The 22884-nt window shown below is 40.7% G+C and overlaps 1 long non-coding RNA gene across 1 annotated transcript; it reads right to left on the bottom strand.

Moving 5' to 3' along the window:
- Nucleotides 1-315: 315 nt before the first annotated feature.
- On the bottom strand, nucleotides 316-22884 carry LOC123379823. The gene is made up of 3 exons (XR_006584690.1): nucleotides 21916-22884; nucleotides 18433-18663; nucleotides 316-459 (listed from the first exon to the last, which is right to left on the bottom strand). It is a non-coding gene; the product is annotated as an uncharacterized LOC123379823 (long non-coding RNA).

The raw sequence follows: 22884 nt of genomic DNA, 5'->3' as shown, positions 1-22884 counted from the left end.
TTATATATATACATATGCAAAATGTATTATTGTCACCACAATAAAGAAGCGGTAATTATGTGACATGATGGCAGTGTTAACTAATCTTATTATGGCAATCATTCTGCAATACATACACGTATCAAATCGTCACCTTAAACTTTTACATCGAATGTCAATTATATCTCAGTAAAGCTGGGGATAAAAGCATTATGCATCATCCCATAGGTATGCATGAAGGCAACCGTCTAAAGTACATGCTTCTCCAACAACTCTTTTCAATATTCTAGTTCTTAAAGTTAGAGGGAAATTAGGGAAATAATAAATCTTACCATGAGTCAACATGAGGGTCATAAGACTGGTAAAAAGCTCCTGGAACTTCCGCCTGTGTTCACGTGTGTGCACAGAATGAGATAGTTAATGTTCTTTCACCCTCTGCTTTAGTCAGAGTTTGGAGTGACAGCACTTGGCTGTGAGGGTCTCATAGGAGAAACAATGAGAAAACAAGTTATGACAACATGTGACTAGTCAGCATAACAAAGAATCTGAAAAACCACATTTCATAACATGAAACCCAATTCAGGAAACTGGAGGGCATTTCATTTTTGTTCTGGGGATACAAGTTTGAGTCCCAGTTCTGCCCTTTGTCCTCTGTGCAACCTTGGGTTATATTTTACTTTTTCTACATCTGTTCCTCTTACATGAGAGGAGAATAATAACATTGCCCACTCCGTCAGGATGATGGGGGCTTCTGGTGACTGAAAAGCCAGCTAATCTTGGCTCAGTCCGTAAAGACATCACTTATTTACTTATTGAGATGTCTAGAGGTGGGTGGTTCTAGGGTTAGTTTAATGGCTCTGTGGGGTGAGGGTTCCAGGTTCTCTGTGATTTTCTTGACCTTCCCTCTATTGTTGAAAAATGGCAGCAGTGGTTCCAGACACGTTACCCTCACAATTTCAAGTTCAAAATCTGGCAGCAGTGAGAGCGAGCAGGGAAATGGGAGAAAGCAAAACCATCCAAACATGCCCCTCCCTTTAAAAGGGAGGAAAAGTTTTTCCCAGAAACCCCCTAGCAGATTTTCCTCCATGTCTCCTTGGCCAAAACTGAATCCCACAGCAACTCTTGGCTGCAAAGAGATGAAGACAGAAAGCATTTGCTTTGCCATCATCTATGGCAGGAGAGCACGCAAGAGAGATGGTGCTCATAGAGTTGGCCGTGACCACCTCAGAACATAAATGTAAATATACCATGAGATGAAACACATAAAATAATTTTCACAGGCACATATTGTAAATATTCAAAAATGGTAACAACTATTTGTTACTATTTGCCTTGAAGAGAAAACATTTTTGTTTTAAATAGCTCCACCCTCAGCAAGGAGCCCAACTTGGGGCTTGATCTCATGACCCTGAGATCATGACCCGAGCTGAGATCAAGGGTCAGTGGCTTAACTCACTGAGCCACCCACATGCCCCCAAGTCATAGTAACTTTCTATTATATCTGCTTCAAAATGGTACTGGCTCTGTGCGTAGTGAATGCACCATTAATAAAAGCAGAATTTGTACGATCCCTTTTTTTTAGGTACAAACTTACATCAGATAAATCTAGGATTACTCTTCATTGAAGCTTCTGTGATTCTATAGTACAACAATTAGAAGCTCAAGATACAAGGTCCTTCTCTTGGTTTAAAATGGATTTAATTTCTGATTGAGCTAAATTGCAATGTTCTGGCTATATTCAGAATTTCTAAAATGAGGATATTAAAAGTCTAACCATTCCAACTCTGATTGTAATGAGATGCAATCCATTATTATCAAAGAAGAAACTAGTTGCTTAGATACTGAAGGGTACAAAATAATAGCACTTTTTTCTTGTTCAGAGGTACAAAATTCATCTTATTTTTAGATCTTAAAATTCTAAATATTGATATCTCTTCAAGTGAAAAATGAACGTTGGGTCAGCAGTTCTCTCACAACTTCCTTATTCAATTATGTATTCTTAAAATGACTGTACATTTCTCATTTTATGAACTTCTCTATTGAGTGTGCATACTCTCTCTCCCTTCGTTAGGATTTGGTAAGAGTGTTCTGAATGTGTTAGAATGGTGTAAATGATATTTGCCATGTAGGATTTGTTTCCTCTCCCCAAGCCTGGCAGGGGAGGGAGGTGTTAGATCTCAAGAGACTCTTTTACCAAGTCCAAGTTTTAAATAAATGAAACTTGTACTGACTCCAACACACCATCTTGAGATAACCTCAGGCCCTGAAGCACACTGACAAGCAGAATGATCACAGCCAAGTCGTGAAACTGTCTTTTGAAAAGAATAGCTGGATGAAAAACATTAACAGTGACTGCACCAAGGGAAAGGCTGACTTCTTCAAATTGAAAGGGATTCTAAAGGTAAGATAAACAGTGAAACCGTTACCCCAAATTTATATTTTCAGGATGCTTTAAGCTATCCAAGGAACTCAAAGCTGATATGCAAAGCTTCTTATTGAGAGGCTCACACATGCCATCAACATTTTTCCCCCTCACATGTGTTCTTCAATTTCTCTCCATTTGGCTTCCATTCCACCATTCACTAAAACTGTTCTGTTCAGGTCACCAATGACCTGAGGGTTGCACAACTTGATGGCTGATTTTCTAATCCCACTTTATTTGTCTTTTCAGTACCATTCAACAAGATTGACAGTTCCTTCCTAGATGGCTTTGGTGATATCACATCCTTGTGTTCATGCTTCCTTTCCAGCTGCTCCTTCTCAGTACTTTTTTTTGCTAGCTCTTTCTGCTTTATTCCAGCTTCTATTCTTGGAGTATCACTGATCTTGGATTGGATTCCTCCTTTTCTTCTCTATCCACACTCTCTAAGGCTTGAATCTTTAGCCAATGCTAATCTATGTGTCCAGCCTAGAACTTCTCTGAATCCTATTCCAGATTTCAAACTGCATGTGCCCGGAATGAGTCATGGCTCTTCCTTCTCCCATTCAATGCCACATGACCTCATTGTTCCCACAGTAAATGGTACTATCATCCACCAGTTAATAATACCTGAAACCCAAGCATCATCCATGAGTTCTCCTTTTATAAAACCTTCACACCCAGTTAATCAGCAATTCCTGTCAATGTATCCTCCAAAACTTACATCAGGTGCATCCACTTTTTCCACCTCCACCACTGACCTGGTTTAAGCCACCATCATCTCTCACCTTGTAATGCTGCAGTAGCTTCCAGGTAGTTCTCCCATATTCCTTTATTAGCTCCCCTATAATTCATTCTTTGCAGAGTAGGTCAAACTGGAATCATACAACATCACTCCCCTACTCAAAATGCTTCAAGAGTTCCTACTGCAAGTTAAATAAAATCCAGACTCCTTACTACAGTCTTTGGGTACTTCATGTTCCAAACCCTGGCAAAGTTTTCAATGTCATAACAGTTCTTGCTCTTTCTTTCTTTTTTTTTTTTTTTCAACGTTTATTTATTTTTGGGACAGAGAGAGACAGAGCATGAACGGGGAGGGGCAGAGAGAGAGGGAGACACAGAATCGGAAACAGGCTCCAGGCTCTGAGCCATCAGCCCAGAGCCCAACGCGGGGCTCGAACTCACGGACCGCGAGATCGTGACCTGGCTGAAGTCGGACGCTTAACCGACTGCGCCACCCAGGCGCCCCAGTTCTTGCTCTTTCTTATAAGCCTCAGTCATATTGGCCTAACACACCAAGTGTTTTCCTGCCTCAGGCTCTTTGCACTTGTTACTTCTCTTAGAATATTCTTTGTATGGCTCTTTGTATAGCTTGCTCCTCGTTATCTGTCAAGTCTCAGCTTAAATGCCACCTAATCAGGGATGTAATTCTCAACATTTTACCTAAGGTTTGTTTGTTTGTTTATTGTCTATTTGTTTATTTAGACTGGTAGGAAGATAGTTCTTTTCTCCCTGGGATTTGAGGCACTTTTAGAATCAAACCTGGAAATGATACAAACAGCTGAAACAAAACTAGTATTTGGAAGACAAAATAGATTATGATGAGAAGGACCCCATTTGACCACTTCTCCTGGACATTTTAACTTTTAACAAGACTTATAAATTCTAAAGCTATGAGGGGTCTTTCAGGTGGCTGAAATGAATGTGATGGGTTATGTTTAGGACAGCAGGGAGTAGTGAACTAGTCAGCACGTGTCCATGTAAAGGTATTCGAGACAGAAATTTTAAAATGCTGTCCATGAGCAGGTAAGCCTGTGGCAGAGGGTCAAATTTGGCCCTTTTTCTTTTATTTAATAAATCAGAGAATTCCTAAGTATATAAATATCATTTTTTATGCTTCCATATGTGGAGACTAAAAAATACTAAATAATCAGTCAGTAGTCTAGAGCTATTTACTCTTTATTAGCTCTTTAGATATTTTACTTTTTCTACGAATGTTTTTTGGAGCATTTTAATGGAGCAATTTGGATCAAAATTCCAAATTAATTTGGAGCCATTTAATTAAATTTTAATATTACATAGGCATATTTACCTAACCTGGTTTCCAGAAAAATCTTTGTGTGCTGGCCAAATCTCTTAGTGGTGACCCTAAAGGGGATTGTGGAAAGATTTGAAGCATGCGAATGACTTTCTTTGTATTTTAGATCATCATCTTTGGAAAAAAATCAGTCCACAGCAGTGTGAAATAAGAATGAAAATGAGAGGCAGGTGGCAGAGTGGTTAGTAACTACTGTAATTTAGAGAACTGGTGAAGACAAAGACAGCTTGCGGAGATGGAAGAAGACATATCAATCTAGAAAATCCAGGTTAAGAAAAGCTACAAAACACGTATACAAAAGTTTTAAATTTCCTAACAGTTGTGGAAAAATGGGGAATAAAAAATGCTATTCAATAATAATTACTGGGGGCACCTGGGTGGCTCAGTCGGTTAAGCGGTCGACTTCGGCTCAGGTCATGATCTCGCGGTCCGTGAGTTCGACCCCCGCGTCAGGCTCTGTGCTGACAGCTCAGAGCCTGGAGCCTGTTTCAGATTCTGTGTCACCCTCTCTCTGACCCTCCCCCATTCATGCTTTGTCTCTCTCTGTCTCAAAAATAAATAAACGTTAAAAAAAATAATAATAATAATTACTATATACCAGTCAGTACCAAACTATGTCTTGAACTCCAAGAGGAACACATATGGAATACTGACCTTCAAAGGACACTATGTATGCATTTGGCCTTATGTCAGCCTTTGATGAAGAGCAAGGGAAAAATAGTAGTTCACAATTTATTGAATCAGGTCTATAAGGAGCTAAAACAACATGTTATTTTCTTATGATTTAACTATTATGGAAAGAAAACTTTTGAAATCTAGGAGATAATTTAACTGCATGTCTCTTAAAGTCATGGTTTTCAAATCACAGTTGATGAGCTGTTAAGAGTTGTGAAATCAATATTGTAGGTCATGATCAGCTCTTAAAAAAAACAAAACAATAGCTTTGAATAGAAAATAGACTGTAGGAACAAGACAAGGATGTCCACTCTCACAACTCTTATTCATCATAGTACTGGGGGAGACAGCCCACAGCAATCAGACAACATAAAGAAATAAAAGGCATACAAATTGGTAAGGAAGAGGTAAAACTCTATTTGCAGATGACATGATACTATATATGGAAAACCCTAAAGACTCCACCAAAAAACTACTAAAACTGATAAATGAATTCACTAAAGTTGTAGGACACAGAAATCAATGTATAGAAACTGGTTGCATTTCCATACACCAAAAATGAAGCAGCAGAAAGAAAAATTAGGAAAACAATCCCATTTACAATTGTACCCCAAATAATAAGATACTTAGGAATAAACCTACCCAAAGAGGTGAAAGACCTGTACTCTAAAACTATAAAACACTGATGTAAGCAATTCAAGACAACACAAAGCAATGGACAGACATTACATGCTCATGGATTAGAAGAACAAATATTATTAAAATGTCTATACTACCCAAAGCAGTCTACACATTTAACTCAATCTCTACCAAAATACCGACAGCATTTTTCACAGAACAAGAACAAACAATCTTAAAATTTGTATGGAACCACAGAAGACCCTGAATAGCCAAAACAACCTTGAGAAAGAAAACAAAAAACAAAAAACTGAAGGTATCACATTTCTGCACTTCAAGTTATATTACAAAGCAATAGTAATTAAAACAGTATGGTACTGACATAAAAATAGACACATAGATCAATGGAATGGAATAGAAAACCCAGAAAGAAACCCTTAATTACATGGTCAATTAATCTTCAACAAAACAGGAATGAATATCCAATGGGAAAAAGTCTCTACAACAAATGGTGTTGGAAAAACTGGACAGCTGCATGCAAAAGAACGAAACTGGACCACTTTCTTACATCATACACAAAAATAAATGGATTAAAGACTTAAATGTGAGACATGAAACCATAAAAATCCATGAAGAGAGCACAGGCAGTAATTTCTCTGATATCAGCTGTGGCAATACTTTTCTAGATATTTTTCCAGAGGCAAGGGAAATAAAAGCAAAAATTAACTACTGGGACTACATCAAAACAAAAAGTTTCTGCACAGTGAAGGAGACAATCAACAAAACTACAAGACAACCCACAGAATGGGAGAAGATAATTTCAAATAATATATTTGATAAAGGGTTAGCATCCAAAATATATAAAGAACTGATACAACTCAACACCAAAAAAACCAAGTAATCAAATTTAAAAATAGACAGAAGACATGAACAGATATTTCTCCAAAGAAGATATATGGATGGACAACAGGCACATGAAAAGATACTCATCATCACTTTTCACCAGGGAAATGCAAATCAAAACTACAATGAGATATCATCTGACACCTGTCAGAATAGCTAAAATCAACAATACAAGAAACAGCAAGTGTTGGTGTAGATATGGAAAAAAAAAAGAACCTTCTTGCACTGCTGGTGAGAATGCAAACTGGTGCAGCTATTGTGGAAAACAGTATGGACGTTCCCCAAAAAATTAAAAATAGAGCAACTCCAAAAATATAAAAACACTAATTCAAAGGGATACATACACTCCTATGTTTATTGCACATTATTTACAAGAGCCAAACTGTGGAAACAGCCCAAGCATCTATCAATAGATGAATGGATAAAGAAGATGTGGTGTGTGTGTGTGTGTGTGTGTGTGTGTGTGTGTGTGTGTGTGTGTATTTTTCTATATGTATATATATACAATAGAATATTACTCAGCCATTAAAAAGAATGAAATCTTGCCATGTGCAACAACATAGGTAGAGCTAGAGAGTATTATACAACAACATGGATACAGCTAGAGAGTATTATGTTGAGCAAAACAAGCCAGCCAAAGACAAATTCCATACGAACTCACTCATGTAAAATTTAAGAAACAGGAGAGGTTCAACATGGCGGAGAAGTTGGGGGACCCAAAGTTCTCTCGTCCCTCAAACACAGCAGTGTTGAGGCCAAAAGACTTTGAATTCCAAGGGTCTGGGCTGCAGAATGACAGAGACTCTCCAGGGGCCCACGGGGACAACCTGGCTAGCCATAGGTGCATGATTGAGAACTGGGAGAGATAAAACAGGAAGCATAGGCATAGAGGGGAAGAATTCTCTTCTGTGGAGAGATAAAGGGAAAAGAAAAAGAGACTGTGGAAGTGTAAGACTGTATCTGGACAAGAGAAAAAACCATGGACCAGGACAGAGAAAGATCCAATCTCTAACTGCAAGGCTTTCTCTGGACTTGGGCCAGCTACCCTGTTCGCACACCTGGGGAGGAGGGGAGCCAGCCCCAGGTTTGATAACTAGTTCAGAGGCGCAGTCTGCGTGAGAGAAAGCAATGCCCTCCCTGGAGTGCTATGGGAAGAAGGTATATAACCGTTCGAAGGACAAAGACTGCCTGCACCCCTCAGCCAGAGGCCATATACTGGTGGCGTGGAGTGGCACTTCCCCGGAACTGGGGCACACAGAGCAGGACCCTTTAAGAAATCAGGGTTTAAATCCCAGCCGAGCACCAGGGAGGCGCAGGAGTCGGCAGAGCAGGACAAACTGCCACGTTCATGCCCACAGCACTGTGAGGATGAACTGAATGGAGTGGTTTGGGATACCTGGTCCATGGAGGAGAGACTGGGGTGTCGCCTTTATTTTCCACATCACCAACAAGGTGGGGCTTCAGGGAACGGACAGCAGGCCCACAGTGGAGGCAAGACCGCCTACACCAAACCACGCCCCTCCATGCCTGGTAACTGCATATCTGTTGGAGCAGGATTGATGCCCTCCAACCAGACAGCCCCTCCTCCAGACCAGCACTGCCACCATTTCCAAGGCACCCAGCGTTTTTGCATTTCCTGATTTAATTTTTGGACGATTCTTATTATATGTATGTGTGTATATACATATATATTTTTTCTTTTTTCCTTCCTTTTCTCCTTTCTTCCCTCCTTCTAGTCTGGTTATTCTGGTTGTTCGTTTGTTTAAGCGGACATATTTGATCTATTCTCTTTATGCCTCTTTTATATCCCCTTCTTTATTTTCCTCTCTCGGGATTAAACTGTATAGTTTCTCTGCCTGGTCAATTTTCTTTTCTTTTCTTTCTCCTGCCCCTGTCATTTCTCTCTTTCTATGCGATAAAGCCCCTTTTCCATCAACACTGCTCCCACCCCATTGTTTTCTTGGTGCTGGTGTTTTTGTTTTTTGTTGTTTGTTATTTGTTTGTTTTCTTTCCCAGGGCTACTTCAATGAACGAATCAAAGCACAACTGGTATAAGGTCCAAAGCATCACTATGAATAGGGAGATAAAGCAACCAGAGTCATAATAACAGAGAGCAAGTAACACCTCCTGAAGATCCAGGCCCCGGATGGTGTATGACCCCTCTTTCATAGTGCTCACAGATACAGGACACATAACTAGCCAAGGGACAGAAAACTAGCCAAAATGCTGAAACAGAAGAATTCTCCTCAAAAGAAATTCCAGGAAGAAATGACAGCTAAAGAATTGATCAAAACAGATATAAACAATATAAATGAACAAGAATTTAGAATAATAGTCATAAAATTAATCGCTGGGCTTGATAAAAGCATAGATGACAGCAGAGAATCTATTGCTGCAGAGATCGAGGAACTAAAAAATAGTCATGATGAATTAAAAAATGTTGTAAATGAGGTGCAAAATAAACTAGAGGTGGTGACAGCAAGGATTGAAGAGGCAGAGGGGAGAATAAGTGAAATAGAAGATAAAATTTTGGGAAAAGATAAAGCTGAGAAAAAGAGAGATAAAAAAAATTCTAGACCACAAGGGGAGAATTAGAGAATAAAGTGATTCAATGCAACATAATAATATCCATATCGTTCCATATCTTCAGGAGTTCCAGAAGAAGAAGAGAGAGAGAAAGGGGTGGAAGGTGTATTTGAACAAATCATAGCTGAGAACTTCCACAATCTGGGGAAGGAAACAGACATTGAAATCCAGGAGACACATAGAACTCCCTTAAGACATAACAGGAATTGATCTTTTGCACAACATATAGTGAAACTGGCAAAATACAAAAATAGAGAATTCTGAAAGCAGCTAGGGACAAATGGGCCTTAACCTACAAGAGTAGATACATAAGGGTAGTAGCAGACCCATTTACTGAAACTTGGCAGGCCAGAAGGGAGTGGCAGGAAATATTCAATGTGCTCAATAGAAAAAATATACAGCCAAGAACCCTTTATCCAGCTAGGCTGTCATTCAGAATAGAGGGAGAGATAAAGTTTTTCCTAAACAAAAACTGAAGGAGTTCATCACCACTAAATAACCCCTACAAGAAATCCTAAGGGGGACTCCGTGAATGGAATGTTGCAAAGACCACAAAGTACCAGAGACACCACGACAAGCATGAAACCTACAGATAACACAATAAATCTAAATCCATATCTTTCAATAACACTGAATGTAAATGGACTAAATGCTCCAATCAAAAGACATAGGGTATCAGAATGCGTAAAAGAAACAAGACCCATCTATTTGCTGTCTACAAGAGACCCATTTTAGACGTGAGGACACCTTCAGATAAAATGAGGGGATGAAGAACCATCTATCATGTTACTGGAGGTCAAAAGAAAGCTGGGGTAGCCATACTTATTTCAGACAAACTAGATTTTAAACTAAAGTCTGTAACTAGAGATGAAGAAGGGCATTATATCATAATTATGGGGTCTATCCATGAAGAAGAGTTAACAATTATAAATGTTTATGCACCCAATTTGAAACAACCTAAATATATAAAACAATTAATCACAAACTTAAGCAATCTTATTGACGATATGGTAATTGCAGGGGACTTTAATACTCCACTTACAACAATGGACAGATCACCCAGGCAGAAAATCAATAAAGAAACAATGGCCCTGAATGATACACTGGACCAGATGGACTTGACAGACATATTCAGAACTTTTCATCCTAAAGCAGCAGAATACACATTCTTCTCAAGTGCACATGGAACATTCTTCAAGATAGATCACATACTGGGTCAGAAAGTAGCCCTCAATAAATGTAAAAAAATTGATTTCATACCATGCACATTTTCAGATCACAATGCTATGAAACTAGAAATCAACCACAGGAAAAAGTTTGGAAAACCTCCAAACGCATGGAGGTTAAAGAACATCCTACTAAAAAATGAATAGGTCAACCAGGCGATTAAAGAAGAAATTAAAAAATTTATGAAAACAAATGAAAATGAAAACATGAGAGTCCAAACCCTCTGGGATGCAGCAAAGGCAGTCCTAAGAGGAAAATACATTGCAATCTAGGCCTATCTCAATAGACAAGAAAAATTCCCAATACAAAATTCAGCAGCACACCTAAAGGAACTAGAAACAGAACAGCAAAGAAATCCCAAGGCCAGCAGAAGAAGACAAATAAGATGAGAGCAGAAATAAACAATATAGAATCCAAACAACAACAACATCAACAACAACAAACAGTAGAACAGATCAATGAAACTAAGAGCTTTTTTTTTTTGAAAAAATAAACAAAATTGATATCTCCCTAGCCAGACTTCTCAAAAAAGAAAAGAGAGAGGACTGAAATAGATAAAATCACAAATGAAAACGGCCTTATTACAACCAATCCCTCAGAATTATAGAAAATTATCAGAGAATACTATGAAAAATTATATGCCAAAAATCTGGACAACCTGGAAGAAATGGACAAAGTCCTGGACACCTACACACTACCAAAACTCAAATGGGAAGAAATAGAAAATTTGACCAGACCCATAACTAGTGAAGAAATTGAATCAGTTATCAAAAATCTCCCAACAAATAAGAGTCTTGGGTCAGATGGCTTCCCAGGGGAATTCTATCAGACATTTTTTTTTCCAACGTTTATTTATTTTTGGGACAGAGAGAGACAGAGCATGAACGGGGGAGGGGCAGAGAGAGAGGGAGACACAGAATCGGAAACAGGCTCCAGGCTCTGAGCCATCAGCCCAGAGCCTGATGCGGGGCTTGAACTCACGGACCGCGAGATCGTGACCTGGCTGAAGTCGGACACTTAACCGACTGCGCCACCCAGGCGCCCCTCTATCAGACATTTAAAACAGAGTTAATACCTATCCTTCATAACCTGTTCCAAGAAATATAAAGGGAAGGAAAGCTTCCAGACCCATTCAATGAAGCCAGCATTACCTTGAGTCCCACACCAGACAGAGACCCCACTAAAAAGGAGAATTATAGGCCAATATCCCTGATGAACATGGATATAAAAATTCTCAACAAGGTACTAGCAAATCGAATTCCACAGTATACTAAAAGAACTATTCATCATGATCAAGTGGCATTCATTCCTGGGCTGCAGGGCTGGTTCAATATTCGCAAATCAATCAGTGTGATACATCACATTAATAGAAAAAAGAATAAGAACCATATGATACTGTCAATAGATGTAGAGAAAGCATTTGACAAAATACAGCATCCTCTCTGAATAAGAACCCTCAATAAAGTCAGGACAGAAGGAACATACCTAAACACCATAAAAGACATATATGAAAAGCCCACAGCTAATATCATCCTCCATGGGGAAAAACTGAGAGCTTTCCCCCCTGAGATAAGGAACACGACAGTGATGTCCACTCTCACCACTGGTGTTTAACATAGTGTTGGAAGTCCTAGCATCAGCAATCAGACAACAGAATGAAATAAACGCATCCAAGTTGACAAAGAAGAAGTCAAACTTTCACTTTTTGCAGATGACATGATACTCTACATGGAAAACATGAAAGACTCCACCAAAAGGCTGCTAGAACTGATACATGAATTCAGCAAAGTCACAGGGTACAAAATCAATGTACAGAAATCAGTTGCATTTCTGCACACCAATAATGAAGCAACAGAATGAGATATCAAGGAATTGATCCCATTTACAATTGCACCAAGAACCATAAAATACCTAGGAATAAACTTAACCAAAGATGTAAAAGATCATGCTAAAAACTATAAAAAAAAAAAAAACTCATGAAGGAAATTGAAGAAGACACAAAGAAATGGAAAAATATTCCATGCTCAGGGATTGGGAGAATAAATATTGTTAAAATGTCAATACTACGCAAAACAATCTACACTTTCAATGGAATCCCAATCAAAATTGCACCGGCATTCCTCTCAGAGCTAGAACAAACAATTCTAAAATTTGTATGGAGCCAAGGAAGTCCCCAAGTAGCCAAAGTAATATTGAAAAAGAAAAAGTGGGAGGCATCACAATCCCAAACTTTAGCCTCTACTACAAAGCTGTAACCATCAAGACAGTATAGGATTGGCACAAAAACAGACACGTAGACAATTGGAATAGAATAGATAACCCAGAATTGGACCCACAAATATATGGCCAACTAATCTTTGACAAAGCAGGAAAGAGAATCTAATGGAAAAGAGAGAGTCTCTTTAGCAAATGGTGCTGGGAGAACTGGACAGCAACATGCAGAAGGATGAAACCAGACCACTTTCTTATACCATTCACAAAAATAGACTCAAAATGGATCAAGGACCTGAATGTGAGACAGGAAACCATCAAAGCCCTAGAGGAGAAAGGAGGCAACACCTCTTTGACCTCAGTCGCAGCAATTTCTTGCTTGACACATCTCCAAAGGCTAGGGAATTAAAAGCAGAAATGAACTATGGGACCTCATGAAGCTAGAAAGCTTCTGCACTGCAAAGGAAACAATCAACAAAACTAAAAGGCAACCAACGGAATGGGAGAAGATATTTGCAAATGACATATCAGATAAAGGGTTAGTATCGAAAATCTATAAAGAACTCACCAAACTCAACACCCAAAAAACAAATAATCCAGTGAAGAAATGGTGAGAAGACATGAATAGACACTTTTCCAAAGAATATATCCAGATGGCCAACAGACACATGAAAAGATGCTCATCACTCATCATCAGGTAAATACAAATCAAAACCACACTGAGATACCACCTCACACCAGTCAGAGTGGCTGAAATTAACAACTCAGGAAACGACAGATGCTGGCAAGGATGTGGAAAAATGGGAACCCTTTTGCACTGTTGGTGGGAATGCCAACTGGTACAGCCACTCTGGAAAACAGTGTGGAGTTTCCTCAAAAAATTAAAAATAGAACTACCCTATGACCCAGCAATAGCACTACTAAGAATTTATCCAAAGGATACAGGCATGCTGATGCACAGGGGCACATGTACTGCAATGTTTATAGCAGCACTTTCAATAATAGCCAAATGATGGAAAGAGCCTAAATCAACTGATGAATGGATAAAGACAATGTGGTTTATATAGACAATGGAATACTTGGCAATGAGAAAGAATGAAATCATGCCATTTGCAGCAACGTGGATGGAACTGGAAGGTATTATGCTAAGTGAAACAAGTCAGTCAGAGAAAGACAGATACTTATGTTTTCACTCATATGTGGATCTTGAGAAACTTAACAGAAGACCATGGGGGAAGGGAAGGGGAAAAAAATAGTTATGAACAGAGACGGCGGGAGGCAAACCATAAAAGAGTCTTAAATACAGAGAACAAACTGAGGGTTGATGGAGGGTGGGGAGAGGGGAAAGTGGGTGATGGGCATTGAGGAAGGTACTTGTTGGGATGAGCACTGGGTGTTGTATGTAGGCAATGCATCACGGGAATCTACTCTGAAGCCAAGAGCACACTGTATACACTGTATGTTAGCTAACTTGACAATAAATTATATTAAAAAAAATCAACAAAACAAATGCGCAAAGGACAAAATAAAAAGGGAGAGCGCGAGAGAGATAAACAAGGAAACAGACTCTGAACTATAGAGAACAAACTGATGGCTACCAGAGGGGAGGAGGGTGCAGGGATGGGTAAAGTAGGTGATGGGGATTAAAGAATACACTTATCATGACTAAAAAATGATAAAATGAAATACAAAAGGATATCTGTATTTAGTAAGGGCAAGTGATGTAACATAAAACTTGGGTGTGAGTTTGTGTGTACATGTGGCCCAGTACATTTCTTACTGCGGGTCATGGTCAAAGTAAGTTTGAAAAGCTCTTCTGTAGACAATCCTCCTGTATTCCTCACCTCAGCTATGATTCTGACCAAGGGTGCCGCAGAGGAAGAGAGTATCTCTGGGCTGCTGTTTAAATGCCGATTTGCAGTCATTCATCCGTAGGTAGGTGATGAGACAAGTGACGTCCTCGTGGTTCCACGCAAGGTTACACCCAGATAGACCCAGCTCCTCCTCACAAATTGCTACAAAGGATGTAAGGCTGGCCCAATTGTCCACCTGCTGAAACGAACGCTAGCTTGGAGCTACAGACTTCGGTCCCTTAAAAGTCAAGGCTGCTAACTCAGGAAGCTTCCTTTTGAGTAGGAGCACATCTTGGGCAACCTGCCAGAATGTAACAGTTATGAGATTTCTGTTGTTTGGTGTTGTAAGGAAAAATTCGCTGCTTCTCCCTCCTCTGTACTCTCGGAAGACTCGCAGAATACTTCACTTCCGGTCAAGAAGCGTATGAGCTTTCTTCCCACACCAAGCAATTCTTAGATGCCAGCTGGGTGTCTTACAGTTTAACTCTGATCATGACACTAGGTACCTGCACCCCGCGGGTTAAGTGCTCAGACCCTCAAGCCGGCTCGGACTTCAGATGCCAATCACAAGTCCACGTGGCTACCTGTGCTTTTGACTGATTGGCTATAAATCGTTGGTTCCCACAACCCTGTCCTCAGGTTCAATCATTTGCCAGAGTGGCTCCCAGAGCTCAGGAAAACAGTTTACCTACTACTACCAGCTTGTTACAAAATGACGCAATTTAGGAACAGCCAGACGGAAGATATGCACAGGGCCAGCCATGGGAGAAGCAGCCCAGAGCTTCCATGCCCTCCTTGACAAGTCACCACTCCCCCAGCACCCCCACATGTCCGACCACCTAGAAACTCTCCACACACTGTCCTTTTGGGCTGTAATGAAGGCTTCATTACATAGGCTTGACTGATTAAATCATTGGCCGTTGGTGATTAACTGAACCCCCACCCCCTCCTCCCTTCCAGGACCAGGGCGGGTTGGGGAAGGTAGGACTAATCAGCTTCTAAAAGCAGGTTGGTTTCCCTGACAACCAGCACCCCTGCAAACCCCCCACCCCCCCCCCCGCCCTCCCACCACGCCATCATCTGAGGGCTTTCAGAAAAATCACCCCATTAACATAACCTCAGGTGTAGTTGAAGCGGGGAGGGTTATTCCGAATAAAAAAGACCTCCATTTCACCTTTATCACCCTGGACCTATTTCAGAAATGGAAACAAAGACTAAATATTACAACAAAAGATGCCCTCACTTGGGAAATGATGAGGGTTATAGGAACTAGATGCCAGGAATCTTGACAAAGACCAAAAATATATATTTCTTATTATAGCACAATATCACAGGTGTTAAACATGTACATCAGAGATCACCACCCAAACTGCCCTCAGGTGTGAGGCAAGTAAAATAAATGTGTGACTACATACAGGTGGATAAAAGAAAAAATAGAGAGTCGTGGGGACATGGTGAGTTGGAAAATGTGTAATGTTCTAAAGGAGGCAGCCAGTCCTTAGCCGCAGTAATTATTGTCTAGGGGAATGTGACCCCAGGGGCTCCTGGGTGGCTCAGTCAGTAAAGCCTCCAACTCTTACTTTCAGCTCAGGTCGTGGTCTCACAGTTCGTGAGATCGAGCCTGGTGTTGTGCTCTGCACTGACAGTGTGGAACCTGCTTGGAATTCTCTTTCTCACTTTCTCTGCCCCTCCCTGCTTGTGCTTGCGTGCACACACTCTCTCTCAAAATAAGTAAATAAACTTAAAAAAATAAAATAGAAAGAAATGTGACCCCAGTGTTTTCAGTCCTCCCCAGTTGTCAAGGGACCCAGAAATCTGGATTTTATGTAAAATGACATATTTTTAAATATAGGCAACATTCTTTAAAAAACTGAAGGATGTATTACAGCCTCCAAATTCCATAGGTTAGATCTCCAATGGTTCCTGGTTTGCTTCTTTTCTTTTAGATCAGACTTTTAACATTTTATTTTATTTTATTTTATTTTATTTTATTTTATCAAATCCTTTTCTTTAAATGAAATTTATATGGAAGTCCAATAAATAAAACCACCACCACCACCAATGGTTGGGGGTGGGGCGAAGCTGGCCTCCACTGCCTTAGTCTTTCTAGCCCCGTTCTATGTATGACCTGCCAGTTCTAGAAAATACAGATAACACAGATCTAAATGAGAAACCTATGGCTCTTTGAGCTAGAATTCTTTTTTTTTTTTCTTTTTATTCACATTGGCAATTTGCCAGCCATTTTTATCGCTTCTTGAAGCCATCCTTATAATGTAATAGTAAGATTACATCATCAACCAGGGTGGGGGTGGGGTGCAGGTCATTTAAAATTTTTATATATGTTGGGGCTGGAGGAAACAATATAGATTGTTTCTGTGAGCAGAATTCAATTACTTAGGTACAAGGTATAAATGAAGATACCTAGACACAATCCTGTTGTAAGCCATTAAAAAAATTTTTTTTAATGTTTACTTATTTTTGAGAGAGAAACAGAGTGTGAGTGGGGGAGGCACAGAGAGAGAGGGAGACACAGAATTCAAACAGGCTCCAGGCTTTGAGCTGTCTGCACAGAGCCCAACGTGGGGCTCGAACTCACAAACCGTGAGATGATGACCTGAGCTGAAGTCGGACGCTCAACCGACTGAGCCACCCAGGCGCCCAATTGTAAGCTATTTTAAATTAGAATCAACACTATGAAAATCCATTCTGATACCACCATGTAGATTCAGAAAAACTTTTAAAATTTGATATCTAAGTCAAAATCATATAAGCTAGCCCATAGGACAACCTAGAATTCCTTCTGGTTTTAAGCAGAGTATAGATAACAGGTCTACGTCTATGGAATCCAAAGCTGTTATTAGATCACTTAGGACTGGAAAAATAGGACTTTTCATAGCTTTGAGCCCATGATTAAAAGACACGTTTTAAATCTCATTGTTAACTAGCTATGAGGTGGGGCCTACAATCCAGCTTTTTCTATTCTGAGGTTCCTCTATCGTGAGTTTTCTACACAGCCCCCATCCAAATAACACAAGATTTTAAAATCTCCGTAAAAAAATGTTTCAGGCATCTGATTCAAAATAGCTTTGACAAAAACTGTAATGAGACTAGATACTTTGCTTCTAAACAGATTTTTTTAAGTTTATTTCTTTATTTTGAGAGAGAGAGTGAGGAGGAGGGGCAAAGAGAGGGAGAGCAAGAATCCTAAGTAGGCTCTGTGCTGTCAGCCTGACTCAGGGCTCGATCCCATGAACTGTGAGATCGTGACCTGAGCTGATGCTTAATCGACTGAGCCACCCAGGCTCCCCTAAGCAGATTTTGTTTTAAACAGATTTCCTGTATAACTTTTGTATAAAATCAGTTGACAGCCTTTGGGAGAGGCAGACCAGACTACTAAATACTATGAAAAACGCATTGTAAAATGTGGGTTATTTGCTTGATACATTTCAAACGTTCCCACAAATCTCATCACTCCTCTGGCCTTCCTAACTTCTCTCCCATCCACTCAATAGGGCAGTAAGAGTGAAAAGTGACCCACATAGAAATACTATTTATATCTACCCTTCTACTAGATATCCCACAGTATTTATCACAGAACTTTCATCCTTCCCTGAGCACAGATTCCCTCAAAAACAAAATAAAACAAAACCAAACAAAACCAAAAATAATCCGTCGATATTTTCTCTTCCATTTCTTGCCTCCTGCCCACAATTCTCTTTCTGTTAAGTTCTGCTGAACTCTTGACCTTGGGCAAAGATGCAGCTTGGCATGAATATTTGAAAGTGACTTTTGGTGATTTAGCTGCTAAATGTGTATGATAGAAACCCAGCTTACCTTGGAGGCTCTCAGGGTTTTTCACTCACCGTGCCAGAAAGCAGACCAGTCTGGGGAAAGCCAGCTAATGTCTCCCAGCTGTGCGGAGGAGGTGTGAACAGCTCTGTCAGAAGCTTTGCCTCTTTCTCTTGTTTTCCAGACGGTACCTTATACTCAAACCATCACTTCTCATTTGCCGTTTGGACAACGGTGATGAAACCTCTGCCTTATTGCCCACGGAGAAGCCAAGTGGGGAGTCTGGAGCTGATCTTGTGGTTCCTCTGGACAAAAGAAGTTTTGAGCTCAGGCCTGGTGCCCGAAGTACAAAGAAGGCTGACAGAAAATATATATTCACGGTTTTGACCTAAAGGTTGCTGGTCGACCAATAGGTAATAAGAGGAGAAATGGTCTTTTCTCAAGTTGCAGATCTTTCCGGGTGAGAAAATTAAATGCCATCACTTAGCCCTGGGAGCGATCCAGCATTTCTTGGTAAATATCCAGAGCGTGTTTGTTAGAATGTTGGGGCTGTCGTATGTTCAAAGCTGTTAGAAGAAGTGACAGAAACATAGGGAACAATACCTCGGAAATAAATATTAAATTTTAGCTATGGGGCAATCACTCTCAACCTTAACACTTTATCAAAAAGCAGATATTGAATGACTGCATTTGCTCAGAACTGTTTGTGGCAGAACCCTTCACTTCCTCCCGGGAGCCATCCCCCCCCACCTCTTCTTTCCTATAGCAACACCCTCCTGTCATGGTAGAGGCTGAAGTTTTGGGAACTTGCCTTCCTAGCCTCCCTTGTAAGCAGTTAGTGCCATATTGTGACCCATGAGTTATAAGAAATCTTGTGACTTTCAAGAAAGATTTTTCCCATGATTAAAAATGATAAGGACATGGCTACCTGGGTGGCTCAGTCATTAAGCATCCAACCCTTGATTTTAGAATAGGTCATGATCTCACGGTTTGTGGGTTCCAGCCCTGCATTAGGCTCTGTGCTGACAGTGTGGAGCTTGTTTGGGATTCTCTCTCTCCCTCTCTCTCTGCCTGCCCCTCCCTCCCTCATGCACATGCTCACTCTCTCTCTTTCTCTCAAAAATAAACGTTAAAAAATGGTTTAAAAATGATAAGGATAAAAAAGCCCTTTTCTTTTTTAATCTTTTGACATTAGAATGAAGCTTCATGAGAATAGGGACTTTGTCTATTTTGTTTATGGCTATGTTCCTATGCTCACAACAAGGCCTGGTCCTTAGTCCCTCACCATATTTACTTCCTGACTGAATGAGGGAATAAATGCAAATATTTGTTAGAGAATGTGATGTTTAGAACTACAGCAACCATTTTGTAACCTTGAAGCAACAACCTTTATGAAAATAGCCGACACCCTAAGGATCTCACCACGGAAGTACCTTGGGATCACTGAGCTACAAAGACAGTCTTGTGCAAGTTACCTCTGAATTTCTTTTAATATTCAACAAAATCCTCTATTTTTAAAACTACTTTTCATTGGTTAATTCATTCAGTAAATATTTCCTGAATGCCCAATCTGTGCCAGACTTCATTCTAAGCTCTGGGGAGACAGCAGTGGATAAAACAAAGCCTTTGTCTTCATTTTCATGGAGAGAGTCAGCCAATGAACAAATTCACAAGTTTTCGTGAATTTCATGCATTTCGTATGGTAATTAGCAGTGTGGAGAAAAATAAAGCCACATTAGGAGGGATGGGAAATGCTGAGCTGGGAGGAATTTTTACTGCTCCTTTACCTAGGATGGTCAGGGAAGACCTTACTGGAAAAGTGACATTTAAGCAGGAATGGACGAAATGAGGAAGGGAGTCCTGCCATTATCTGGAGTTGGAGGAGCATTCTGTGCAGAGGACAGAGAAATGCAGAGGCCCGGAGGTGAGATCATGCTTGTGTTTTAAGAACGGCAAGTAGACCTGTGTGATTCGACCAGAATGACAGAGGAGCTTAGTAGGAAGGAAGCTCAGAGAAGTAGTGGGCTGCCTGGTTAGAAGAGCCTGATAGGTGACAGCAAGGACTTTGGCTCCACCCTGCATGAGATGGGAAGCCATTGGGGTGAAGGGAGGTTTAAGCGGAAGAGTGACTTAATGGGACATATTTTAAAAGGATCCACTGTTTGGGGTAGGGACGGAAACAGGGAACCATTTAAGAGGACCTTGGAGTAATCCAGGCAGGATAATCCACTGGATTAAAAAAACAACGACAAAAAAAAGGGGGCACCTGGGTGGCTTAGTCGGTTGAGCTTCCGATTTCGGCTCAGGTCATGATCTCACACTCAGTGAGTTCGAGCCCCGCATCGGGCTTTGTGCTGACCGCTCAGAGCCTGGAGACTGTTTCAGATTCTGTGTCTCCCTCTCTCTCTGAGCCTCCCCCATTCATGCTCTGTCTCTCTCTGTCTCAAAACTAAATAAACGTTAAAAAAATTTTTTTTAAATACCAGATCACATTAGTTTGAGTTCCAGTTTGCTTGATCTCAGGAAATGCAGATGCTGATCGTATTTCCTTCCCCCAAGGAATACCTGAGAAATGTCCATATATTCCAAATGGTGGTCATTTGTCATTTCAACTAACTGGCTTGCTCTGGACCACAAGCCAAGGTCCACTCTGTTCTCTTCTTGCCAATTTTAGGCCAGCTTCTTGCAGGCATCTGTGCTCCCCCGGACCACTGCATTTTTATTTAATTCATTTTTTTTAAATGGTTATTTTTGAGACAGTAGAGACAGAGCATGAGCAGGGGAGGGGCAGAGAAAGAGGGAGACACACACAGAGAGAGGGAGACACAGAATCAGAAGCAGGCTCCAGGTTCTGAGTTGTTAATACAGAGCCTGACACAGGGCTTGAATTCACGAATGGGAGATCATGATCTGAGCTGAAGTCGGACGCTTAACCAACTGAGCCACCCAGGAGCCCCAGGACCACTGTATTTTTAGCAAAGACATCGCCATCACTTTTAATGAGAATTTTCTGAGGTCTTGAGGATAATGTTGTGAGAATCCAGTGAAGAATGGCTATTTGATTCTATCAGTCCTCAGAGTCTTCAGGTCCAAACTTTCCTACTTTGTTTCTCTATTAGGTTCCTCTTTTTTTAAAAAAACATTTATTTATTATAGAGAGAAAGAGAGCATGATCATAGGAGGGGCAGAGAGAGGGGGAGACACAGAATCTGAAACAGGCTCCAGGCTCTGAGCAGGCTGTCAGCACAGAGCCCAACACGGGGCTTGAACCCACAAACTGCAAGATCATGACCTGAGCCGAAGTCAGACGCTCAACCAACCGACCGAACCACCCAGGTGCCCCAATTAGGTTCCTCTTTGTTTACGTCTTTGCTTCGCTTGAATCCAGTAGTCATGGTCACATGACCGTGTTAAAGGGACAAGTTTAGTTATCCCGAAGTGAGGATCTGAAACACATTTACCATACCCAGTATGGTAGTTATATTTGTTTCCCGTGGCTGTTGTAACAAATTACTACAAACTTGGTAATTTAAAACAACAGAAATGTATTCTCTTACAGTTCTGGAGGCCAGAAGTCCAAAATCAGTATCACTGAGCAGAAAGCAAGGTGTCAGCAGGGCATCACTCCCTCCGGAGGCTCTGGGAAAGGTTGTTTCTTGCCTCTTCAGCTTCTGGTTGCTGCCTGCATTTCTGGACTTGAGATTGTATTACTCTGATCTCTGCCTCCATGGTCACATTAAAACCTCCTGACCTCTATCAGATATCTCCCAGCCTCGATGATTTAGAGCCCAGTTTTGATGTATGTATTCCTTTTCCATGCCGCCAAGCAATTCTCTGATACTAGAGCGCTGTCCAGTTCAACTCAATTCTCATACTGTCTACCTGGAGGGAGCATCAGATCCCACCGGTTAAGGATTCAGTCCTACAAAACTTCCATCCCTGCCCCCGCCTCCCACTTCAGATGCTGATTTTAAGTCCGGTTGTCACCTGTGCTTCTGACTGACTCAAATTGATTAATTTGCTAGAGCAGCTCACCGAACGCAGAGAAATATTTTACTCACCAGATCACCTGTGTATTATAAAAGGCTAGAACGCAGGAACAGTCAGACGGAAGAGACACCTAGGGCAAGGCATGTGCGAAGAGGCATGTGACTTCCATGTTCTCTCTGAGCGCATTCCCAGAGTCTCCGAGTGTTCACCAACCCAGAAGCTCTTCAAACAGAGTCCTTTTAGGTTATTAGGGAAGCTTCATTACAAACACATGATCGGTATAACTCATTGGCTTCTTTTGATCGAAGTCAATCTCCAGCTCCTCTGCCCTCCCTGGAAATTGGGAACTTTCAATCCCATCCCTCGGATCAGCAGCCCCCAATCCTCAGGTTACCTAAGGGCTTCAGGAAGTCAATCGTCAACATAACAAAAGACACCTTTATTGCTCTCTTCACAGGGAATTACTAGGGTTTTGGAGCTCCCTGTCAGGAATGAGATGAAAACCAAATATAAATATCTTATTATAAATCACAATG

The sequence above is a fragment of the Felis catus genome, chromosome C2 (assembly GCF_018350175.1).
Source record: "Felis catus isolate Fca126 chromosome C2, F.catus_Fca126_mat1.0, whole genome shotgun sequence".
In the NCBI taxonomy this organism is placed as follows: Eukaryota; Metazoa; Chordata; class Mammalia; order Carnivora; family Felidae; genus Felis; species Felis catus.
The sequence above is the reverse complement of the archived record's forward strand: the minus strand, read 5'-3'. Positions and strand labels throughout refer to the sequence as shown.